The 9,830-nt window shown below is 32.6% G+C and overlaps 1 long non-coding RNA gene across 1 annotated transcript; it reads left to right on the plus strand.

Annotated features, from left to right (window-relative positions):
• The first annotated feature begins 827 nt into the window (after positions 1–827).
• On the plus strand, positions 828–3,986 carry LOC145819571 (uncharacterized). Its single transcript, XR_014360321.1, has 3 exons — positions 828–1,452; positions 1,563–2,043; positions 3,868–3,986. It is a non-coding gene; the product is annotated as an uncharacterized LOC145819571 (long non-coding RNA).
• Positions 3,987–9,830: the final 5,844 nt, after the last annotated feature.

A 9,830-nucleotide genomic window follows, 5' to 3' on the forward strand; every position in this document is an offset into this window, starting at 1 on the left:
ACATCTTTAGGACCAAAAATAATGAAAAATTTTCAAAACCACCAGATCAAATACACGCTTTGTTCACGCTCCATTCACTTTTACAAATCTACGATGTGAAACAGCTTCTCTCTCTGTCTCGAGCTCCATTACAGATCTTCGCTCTCTCTATCGCAGATCTTCACTCCACGTCAAATTTGAGATCTATAGCTTCAATCCATAGTAAATCTCTCTTCGTCAAATTTGTTGCAGATTTGGTGAGTCTCTATCTTAATCCCTCTCTGCTTATACATACATGCATATATATATATATATATGTGTGTGTATATATATTTGTAGATCTATAAAGAACACAATAAGTAGTTCACGTATTGTTCGATTGGACAGATTAAAATTGCTATATACTACATATTATTGTCGATGGAGCTCTCATTATCATCTTGTATAAAATCTAGGGATTCTTTCGCATTCTACATCTCAATCTCTTGTTCTTCATCTTTGTCTGATCTGATCATCTCTCTTCATTTGAGTGATTTGAGAATCTAAAGAGCACAAAATACCTATTCGACTAATCGAACGTCAAATCCGAGGCACTTGTTCTGCATTTTTTTTTTATGCTTTGGGACTGGAAATTTATGTGTCAATTTTTTTTAAAAAAAAAAGTTTTTCAAATAATCTAGGTAAGGTGTTTTTTTTTCTTAGCTAAACTGTAGCAATCTGGATTCGAATTTGTTTTCAATAGTTTGTGTTTTAATTCAACTTCATAATTGATTTGATTTGTATTTGATTGTTTTGTATTCAAGTTCACTCCAGAAATGATTGGATTTTGATGTTTATCAATGTACGGCCTTTTAGATTTCTTTTAGTTCAATTTGGATTTGACTGATTTGAATCTGGAGGTAAAGTTTTATTTCACTCTTCCATGGTTTCTATCAATCCATACTTTGCTATTGCTTGCTACTTCATATCACGTAATTAAGAGTGATTGCGTAATTAGGTACAAACTGTATATGTGAGAGGCATACTACATTAGGCAAAATAATTTTGTTATGAAATTAATTTTGTAGAGTGTTTAACCTTTTGGATTTGTGGTTTTATTTTTATCAATGGAAGACACAAGTTTAAGCTCATACACACCCACACTCATCATTCCCCCTTGCTCCCTTGTTGATTGTTTGATGTTTGAGGATCAAAACAAAGGTTAAAAGCCCTCCTAAAATAGCCTCTGCTGCTACAAAATTCCATCTTTCCCTCCCCTCTCTTGGTTTGCTTCATTACTAGGAATAGTTAATGATGTTGCAAGTTGTGGCTAGAAAGCAATGATTTGATGAGGTAATCTATCTCCACTGTGTTCTTGTTGTCATTATCTTTTTTTCCCCCAATTGTTGTAGTTGGCTAATGTCTGAATTCAATGTTTTAGAGTGATTTGGAGTATCAATTTTACTTTGTGATTACGAAGACGATATGAAACAGGTAGGCAATAGATGGTAAGATATTGTTCACTTTTTTATTTTTTATTTTTTGTCTTTATATTAAGCATAAGTAATTTGTTGCAAGCTAAATGTCTTTAAATTAATGAGCAGATGACAAACCTGACTAAAAAGGAATTTGTGCACATTGTTCGTCGCCAAAGCACCGGATTCTCTCGGGAGAGCTCAAAATATAGAGGAGTGACCTTGCACAAATGTGGTCTATGGGAGGCAAAAATGGGACAGTTCCTTGGGAAGAAGTGAGTGCCCTTAAACTCAAAACTGTTACTAATTAATTAGATGATCCTATTGTTAGATGTAAATATTAGAAGTTACAAACCTGGTAGTTGGTGTTAGTAACTCTGATTTGGTTTTTGAGAACTTGCCATTATGCTTTTACTCATGCTGGATAAAAATCTAGGATGGTAATTTCAAAGTAGAAATGCTTAAGGACCCCTTTTATCTATGAGATTATGATGTTTGCTTGCAGGTATATGTATCTTGGGTTATTCAACGGTGAAGTAGAAGCCGCAAGTTTCTTGTGTTCTCTACTGCAGCATCATCAGGATTCGCTATTTTGAATCTGGTTAGCTCGGTAATAGCTTGTTAGATTTTGTATTCTCTGGACTGATAATCAGATCATGTAAGTGAACCAAACAACTCCTAAAACAACTGTTTTTTCTCTTTCTGTTTCCTGCTTTTGGAAACACACTGTTTAGCACAGTCAGAATCTGCTAATATGTCATACACCCTCTGATACTTTGTGAGATTTTACTATTTTTTTTGTGTTTTTGATTTGATGTTTATTTTTTTAGGATGGAGATTGTTTGCTTGAAATTTATTCTATAATTTATTTATTTTTTATTAAGAAATTCCCTGTTTTGCTAAATTGTTCAATCTATAATTATGTATAATTAATAACCTAATTTGGGCTCTGTTTGTTTTGGAAAATTCCAATTCTGTAATTAAGAAGAATCTTTGACTTGATTGATTCAGAATGATTTGCTTTGATTAGACAAACCATAAATCATAAACTGTATGGAACATTATACAAATAAAAAATAAATTTTATTGGTTATGGCTTGTTAGGAAATTTTTATATCTATATCTCTATATATATGTATAACACTATTTTCTAAAGCTAGAGACAGTTAATTGAATGTTTGTTTTGTGACTCGACATTTTTATGCTTTTGGCACCATTAAATGATGTAAATGTTGTTTTTAAATATATATATATATTTTTTTTTATAAAAAATATCAATTTTTCAAACAACCAACTGAAGGAAAACAATTATTGTGTCTGCCTAGCATTGTGGTGGTCTGAAAGCAATCTTGATAGCATTCTAGTGGAAGTTATAGTATGATGGTGATGGTATTAATGGTGATAGAACTAGAAATCTTATTGAAACTACAACTGGACAAGATTAACCTATAGTAGTGCATCCTGAATGAAAGTAAGTTTGGATTCACATGTTTATCTTGCAAAATGTCAGATGTTTTATAAGACTAATCATTAAAGCAAGGGCCTATGAATCTGTGTTGTATTTACACACATCTGGGATTATTTACTAGTTTGATCACTTTTTGGGAGTCCATTCATATGATTTGAAATGTTTAGTGGGGATTTAGACTTTGTTATGTGGTGGCACTTAACATTATTCTGTTACATGAAGATAATGATGGTTTAATTTTGTTATTGGTTATTGTGCCATTGTATTACTGCTCTCTATTTTGAGAATCTTTTTACATGATTGCACACCACTTGCAACTGATGGCATATGACTACTTTTTTGCATGGCTAGTGAGATGATTTATTAGAGCAACAATGTCACACTTGATGGTTATGTGCAGGCATCTTAAGTCAAAGTATCTAAATTTTAGTTGTGGGTTGAAATTTTATTAAATATAATTAGATTTGATGGCTTAACTAAATGTTATACCTTATCTTTGTGTAATTACCAGCTTGTTTCATTAGGCTAATTTCTTTCCTCATTTCATGCCATTTACATACTGATAAATATTGGGTGTCAACTGATAAATATTTCCATTTACACACTGATTACTGATTATAAGTTGACTTTTGTGATGATGGTGGGTGATGGAAGAATGAATGTACTTCATCAAGTTCTTATTGTGTAAATTTTTCTATAGAGCAAGTTGAGAGGACATTTAATTGAGATTTCTAGACAAAATGAGGGACAAGAAGATAGAGAGAAAAAAATAACTATTGCCAAAAATTAGTTTCAATGTTAAGTTAATAAAATTGATTTAACTCATTCTATTCAATTTAGCCTTTTTTAAAATGTGTGGCTGGTTTGAATTCTCTCTTGTCTTTGAATTTTTGTAATCACATAGGTCGTGATCTTTGTGTTTACTATAACCTCTTAATAGATCAATGTCTTTTGTGTATTTTACAGGTTGAGAGCTCTATTTCTGCTCCTACGGATGGACAAAACACCAGTGGTCTAACAATGGCCCAAGCACCCTTCGATATGGTCTGGCATCTATCCCATTTTCACACCAAACTATGAGGTAACTATCGTCTATCGTTTTGTCTATCTCACAGGTAACTGAGTCACCAATATCTCTACCTTCTAAAACCGCAGAGGAATGCAATCTTTCTAATATAACATCAAAATCTATATGGTAAAGCACAGTAAGCAAGCATTCCATAGCAAAAGTCAGAGTCCTTGTTTTAACAAAATGATAAATAATAGATGAACAACTCAAATCATATATTAGCCTTCTAAGAAACCTTTTGATTGATTAGAACTTCAGTTTATGCTTTTGTCCCTAGACCTTTTCATTTGGATTTCTAAGAAAATGGTGTTGATCATCATCTTTGGTTTGCCAGGAAAGACCATTAGGGAAGGCCACTGAAGCCCTTTCTTTGCCAGCACTCTCAAACTGGGCATGGCAAATGCAAAGCCATAGTGTGGTGTTGAAGTCGAATTGGTTGATATCTTCATAGAGTTTTAATTCATATAATGAACTATGTTGAACTATTTTGATCCTATTTTGAGTTTTAACTCATATAATAAACTATGTTGAAGTGAATTTGGATACTTTGTGTTTTAATTTTTGTAAAATTTTATTTTCTATATGCTCTTTGTGGTTTGGGAGTGAAGTGCCTTTGGGGTATGGATTTTAAATTTTTATTTTATTTTATTGGATGACAAATTTAATTTTTGTGCATTTTAACCTATGAAATTAAATGGTTACAAAACATTTTCAAAATTGACTTTTAGCGACGAAAATGTGTGATAGAGAGTTATTTGTCTTTTAGTGACCAAATATAGTTGTCGTTAAAAATGTCATTTTGTTTTTCGCGACCAAATTGGGATATTTTGTGACGAAGTATTGGCGACCAAATGTTTAGTCTTGTAAAATCAAACATTTTGTGACAATATAAAATTGGTTGTTAATTGCCATTTTTTGCGACATTTTTAAAAATTTGTCACTAAAGACTTTTTTGGATGCACTTTTAGTGACTTTTTTAGTGACAAATTTAATTTTGTCACAAAAACCATTTAGAGACCAAAATAATGGTTTTAGGGACCAAAATAATTGGTCGCCAAAAGTCTTATATGTTGTAGTGATACTTGATTATATTTACACCTTTAAAACTTGCTTAATACCTTCGCTGGTTTCTTCTCCTTTTTTGGTGCCGTTTCTGTTATTTTATTTTGTTTTGTTTTTGATAATTGGGTGTTCGGGTTAATTTGTGTGTAGCTTGACTAATCTCAGGACTTCAAAATTATTGACTAATCTCAAGATATCAGATAAGTTTTCAGTGGTCTCTTAGGTCATATTTGTTTTCAGAGATGAAGGGTAGGATTGGATTAATAGTGAAGTGAGTTCACAAAATTATGTTTGCTTTGAAACATTGCTATGGGATTAAATTAGTCTTATGAGACTATGAAATCTAAGGAGGAGAACGTGGAATTGAAATTTACTTTCATAGGATTGAAAGTAGAAAGACTATTTTGTTCTTCTTTTTATAAAAATATCAAAGTCACCTTTTATATGTAACTAGTGGGGATGCCGCATGCAAATGGTGTCTATTATAAAGTGTATAAATAAAATAAGTGCGAGGGATTGAGACTTTTTTTGTTGATTATTTTTGTTCTTTTTGCAAAAGCATAAATAGAGAGAGTTAAAGAATAGACAAAAGAATTAAAGGTTGGTTTGGGAATTATTTTTTAGTAGTTTTTTAATTTTTTACATAAAAAATATGTAAAAATATAAAGAGAAAATTTGATTGTTTTTGTGGTGACTTTTTGATTGTGACTTCCTAAAATATGTCTAAATAAAATATAGGGGGATGCACCAATAAATCCCAAATTAATAACTTATACACTGTTTAGTCCTAAAAGTTTTCTTATAGACTGAAAGGTCCCATTACAATGTTTCAAACATCAGATTAATGTTTCGAACATTAGATTTCGAACATTAGATTCCAAACATCAAATTAATGTTTCGAACATTAGATTGATGTGCAAATGGGACTAAATGGAGCATAAGAAAACTTTTAGGACTAAATGGTTCAACTTTTCAGAAACTAGGACTTATGGGTAAATTTTCCTAAAATATATGTATATGTTACTCTAAAGAGGTAAGGAAATTTACGCGCTTATATATTATTAAAAAAATTAGGTTTTAATGGAAAACTTAAAAATATAATTTTAAATTTTTGTATATTTAAAAATAGTATAAAACATTTGTTGGAACATATTCAATTTTTGTGTTAAAAAAAAAATCGTATTGGTAAGATTTTTAAACATTCAAAATTTACGAGTAAAAACTATTAATCTCAACTTAATTAAAAAAAAAAAGGAAGAATTAAAAAATTTAAGGTTTTATAAGAAATTAAAAATAAAAATAAAAAATCATTCATTTACTACTCTATCTAAAACCTCAAAGTTAAACTTACATTTTTTTAACATTTTTAAAAAAACATCTAATCTTTCGGAGCGGTTACTATGTGCACTTCTAAAAGAATATATATATATTTTCTTAATTTTTTTACAAAATTTCATAACATAAACCATAAAATGTCATAATTTTTCTATTCACACGTTAGAGTACACACCATAAACTTAATATATATAACTTTATCACAAAGCGGCATAACACACTATAAATAATCATAATTTCACTACAAAGTTTATAACTTTTTTATAATATGCATCTTTTTTGGGGTGCACCTTGTAAATTTCTTCTTAATGTTTAGATCTTTTAGTCTTTTATTCATTTGCCATAATAATAAAACAATTTAAAAATTGCTATGATATCGACCCTCACTACAAGAAATTACAGCTTTGGCGACTAATTTTGCCGACTAAAGTCAATTTAGTCGCCAAAGGTGTATACATTAGCTACTAAAAATGTTTTGGTCGCCAATGGTACACACATTAGCTACCAAACATTATTTGGTCGCCAATGCTAAGACGTATTAGCTACTAAACTGTTTTGGTCGGTAAATGTGACCTACTTCGCTACTAATGTTATATGTAGTCGGAATAGTCTCCACTAATGGCGACTAATTACATGTTAGTCGTTAAATATTAACTTTTGGCCGACTAAATATCACAATGGTCGCTAACTGTATAATATTTATACATTTTTATTTTTTATTTTCGTATTTCTTTGATTTTTGGCTACTAACAGTACTGTTAGTCGTGGAAATGATTGGTTTCGGCGACTAATTTGATTTTGGTCGCCAAATAATTCAGTTTCACTGACTATGTTTTCGGTAGCCAAACGTGCCACGAACCACTGGAGGGAAAATTAATTTTTCATTACAAATATTACCGACGAAAATAATTTTTGGTCGGTAATAAATATTTTTTTCTTTTATTTTCATTGCAAAAGTATTCCATTTCCCTCCCTCTCGCACTCCCGCCTCCATCACTGCTCTGTCTCCATCGCAAGAGTTGCTGTGTAACGCCCTCAAAATAAACCCATTATATATATATATCATTAACATGCAATATTTAAAGAAAACAATTCATCCATCAGAGTATTACTAAATAAAAGCTTTACATGTAACATCAAATCAAATGCCCTGCGGGCTAACATCTTTCCAAGCCAACACTTGGACACAAAATATGAGTTCTAACTCAAATACAAGTAAAGCCCTCGGCTTGAGTGTTTACATGTAATATCAAATAAATAAATAACAACTAAACTAAACAGAGTCTTCAACTCCAATTCCTTCCAAGCTAAGTCCTTGGAGGTAGCTTATCACCTGAACCTGAAAATGATGTTCCCATAAAGGGTGAGCCACAGCCCAGTAGAAATATACTAAACCAAATATAAGCATTGAATAAAGCAATAGCATTCAATAGATGGTCAACCAAGATGATCATTTATAACTTAATACAATCCCAAGACACTAATGCCTATGACGTGTTTCAATTCCCATTATTATCAATATGGCTCTGAACCTGGCCAAACTTACAACAGTGAACTATATATCACATTCACATTACTTTCAATATCAACAAAACAAATGAGACTCAAGCTCATATCAAAACACTTCATACTTCCCATTTAATACACATTTTAGTGCTGTATCAATAACATGTAAAAACACTTCAATATAATAAGCACACATAAGAGTGATGCTAATGGAGTCCATCCCCTATCTCCTCCCAAACAAAATCCGGTTTAGAGGTCCATCCCCTATCTTCCCCTAAACCGTGGAGTACATCCCCTATCTCCTCCCAAACATTATGCATATGCAATGCTCAATCAATACAAGTATACTCTGTATTAATTCAATAGTCTAAATTTATGACTTAAACAAATTGATTAGTTTCAATTTCCCCTAATCCACATGCAATGTCTACAACAAACACGACTATCCTCCACCGATAGCCCAAAACAGTTATTTCTAGACTGGAAATAAATATATCAACAATTCAACAGGCGAGTGATTTAAATTATCCAACTACACCATTTAATCAATAAATTCCTCAATTTCATGAATTTAACCAAATTCCCAAATTTCCTTAAATTAATTACACACATCAATTTATTCATTCAACTAGGGTTTTTCAATAGTCTAAATTTATGACTTAAACAAATTGATTAGTTTCAATTTCCCCTAATCCACATGCAATGTCTACAACAAACACGACTATCCTCCACCGATAGCCCAAAACAGTTATTTCTAGACTGGAAATAAATATATCAACAATTCAACAGGCGAGTGATTTAAATTATCCAACTACACCATTTAATCAATAAATTCCTCAATTTCATGAATTTAACCAAATTCCCAAATTTCCTTAAATTAATTACACACATCAATTTATTCATTCAACTAGGGTTTTTCCCAAAATTTCCAAAGTGACCCCAACATATCAAAATACCAAAACTTAGAACAAAACTTATAAGATGGAGTAGGAAGTCCCTACCTCGAAGAAAATAACCCGAATGGAGAAGACGAAGGTGAAGACCCAACTTCCAAAGTGCTCCAAACCACCAAACGTTCAGATTAAATGGAAGCCCTCGACTCACTCTATCTTTTTAACAAAGGACTTAGGGTAGAAATACACTCTAAGTAGATCAATCCTAAGAGAGAAAGTGAGTAGGGAGAGAGAGATGGCGGTTCTAGGGTTTTAGAATCAAGAGGGAGATGAAAAATGATCCAGAAAGTCGGTTCTCGGATTTTTATAACAGTCGCCCCGCTCGAGCGTGGAAACCCCCGCTCGAGCGCCACTCACAGACTCCCGCTCGAGCGTCCAAACTCCCGCTCGAGCGTCGGATGCACACTCCCAGAAGTTTTTGCAGACAGGTCCCCGCTCGAGCTCCCAACTCCCCGCTCGAGCGTCACTCACAATACCCCGCTTGAGCGGCCAATCCCCCGCTCGAGCGTCCAACACTACACAGGACATACTGGATGGGTGAATTCCCCGCTCGAGCGCCCAAACCCCCGCTCGAGCGGACAAGCCAAAATCTGGGCAACTAGACTTGGTTCCTAAGCTCCACCAACCTGCTCCAAAACTTCCCAACGCAACCCAAGACTCAATATAAGGATTAAAGGGTGGATATAACAAGTAAAGAAAAAGGGAAACCGGGATCGCTATAACCTCCCCCCCTTAAAGAATTTCGTCCCCGAAATTAAGCATAAGGTTTCGAAAACAAGTTTTTCTCAAATTCCAACAATATGATAACTCAAAATAAACAACTTGACCCAACACCAGCCATTTCATCTCTTATCAAGAGGCATCTTACAAAATGCAAAATAACATATATTTACACCCGTATTAACACTATGCAATTTCCTTTCAATTTCAACAATTTTCAATATATTCAACATATGCAATGTTCCATTAAACTTCCATTTCAAGGCAAGTTCCAAAATATTTCC

This window comes from Camellia sinensis, chromosome 2 (genome assembly GCF_055761805.1).
Source record: "Camellia sinensis isolate YWXY chromosome 2, ASM5576180v1, whole genome shotgun sequence".
NCBI lineage: Eukaryota > Viridiplantae > Streptophyta > Magnoliopsida > Ericales > Theaceae > Camellia > Camellia sinensis.